The sequence below is a fragment of the Oryzias melastigma genome, linkage group LG8 (genome assembly GCF_002922805.2).
Source record: "Oryzias melastigma strain HK-1 linkage group LG8, ASM292280v2, whole genome shotgun sequence".
Taxonomy (NCBI): domain Eukaryota; kingdom Metazoa; phylum Chordata; class Actinopteri; order Beloniformes; family Adrianichthyidae; genus Oryzias; species Oryzias melastigma.
The window spans coordinates 24,349,349-24,351,217 of NC_050519.1; the positions used below are offsets into that span (position 1 = coordinate 24,349,349).

Below are 1,869 nucleotides of genomic sequence, written 5' to 3' on the forward strand. Positions count from 1 at the left end.
ATTGATTTAGATTCTTCAATTCAATTTTGAGTTTACACATTTATACACATTTGTTTAGAAATACATGAATAATCTACTATATGTTATGAATCTATCTATATTAATCTGATCCAGTTCACATACTGTAAATGTATCAGTGAAATACTGAGATTGTTAATATCATCCAGTGTTACATGGATTCTCTAAAGGAGAAGTTCTAACTAAAATGTTCAGATCATTAACATTGGAAACATTGTTCTGCTTCTCCTGGAGGACGTTTCAGTTTGGCCACTAGGTGGCGATCATGCTATAGTATTACACCTTATTCCAGAAGAAGAAGAAATGATGAGGAAAAAAAACAATGTTTTAGACCACAAATAGTCACTTTAAAAAATATTTCCTTAAAAGAGTTTGGAAAATTCATGTCTGTGAATTTATAAGATGTTCATTTAATCAACAATTTATGTTTAGGTCGACCAAGCGTTAGTATTAGCCGTCCTATAGGAAATTCCATTAAACGTTCGCATTAAGATAGCAGACTTTAGCTTGATGTGGTAAATCAATTAATGTTTTATGAATCGATTATTGATGTATTAAGCTTAAATTGATTCAAACCAATTCATTAATTAATTTTATTAACCCAGCCCTAGTCTCTGTTTATGTAGCGGTTAGCTTTGGCTGATGCAGCATCAGGACATACAGGGATTTTCAAACAGATCCAGACAGAACTGGAGGATAAAGCTGCTGGTCTACAGCAGCAACAGAATGTTTAATAAAAGTGCTGATTTGAAGACAGTGATGTTGTTACACACTGATGTTAGCATGCTACGATACTAGCTGCTAATGCTAATGAACTGTCCCGTGTGATGTCTAGAAATGTAAACATGATCGGTTCAAAGTCGGACAATGTTTTCACAGAGCGGACTTAAAGACGTGACGGATAAATTCAACAACATGAACTCAAAGGAATCTATCAAGCTGTATTTTATGAATATAATAAACATGAATCCACTTTGTACAAACTTTATTGGTAGTCTCTTTGTAACATTACAGAGTCGTTGTTGAGCTGAACCCCCCCCCCCCCTCATTAGAAAGCTGCATCTTTACTGTCAGTGATATCATGGCAAATATTCAAAACACTGAAATGTTTTGAAGCTCTTTTTGTTATGATTTAATATTAAAATGAATCTTCTGGGCAAAGTTTTAAGAAAAGAGCATTTTCTGTCAACCTGCCCCCTTTGCTAAATCAGTCCTGGTTTTCTCTACATCAGGGGTCTCAAACTCAATTCAGCCGACAGCCACTGGAGGCAGAGTCTGGGTGAGGCTGGGCCGCATCAAGATTTTCAGAAGAAAATCGCTGATAAAACATTCTAGTGTTCTCAAACATCTTTATTTTTAACACGAAATAATGAATTTAATTCATTGATTAATTCATTTTAAAAAATGAATTAGAAAATCAATCATTAATAAATAAATAAAATACTAACAATGACCATACAGCAGATACAGACGAATGAAGAAAACGCATATTGACTGATGGGACAGTGTTTCTGAAATGGTGGGGCGTGCCCCCTGGAGGGAATGCAAATAAAAACATGTTTACATTAGTTATGGATATTGGGCATAATCCTACATAGTAGATGATAATAAATTAAATATAGCAAAAACAACCTAAAAATCCATTTGGTAGCAGAAAGAGCTGCTGTTTACAGAGGACCAATGAAAAAGAACTGAATCTCTGAGAGAAGCCAGAATTCATCACTACTGTGGAGGGAAACAAGGGAAGACTTGTTTTTACTTTATCTGAAAGTTTTGGAAGGATTCTAAGAAAAAAAGAGAAAAATTAATAAACAGATTATTTAGAAGTTTTCTTAAAATTATTCTTTAATA

General features: G+C 33.8%; 1 protein-coding gene across 1 annotated transcript in view; it reads right to left on the reverse strand.

The window, feature by feature from the left end:
* bcl2l12 (BCL2 like 12) overlaps positions 1 to 1,869 on the reverse strand; it is a 10,681-nt gene that overhangs the window by 1,654 nt on the left and 7,158 nt on the right. The window lies entirely within an intron of this gene.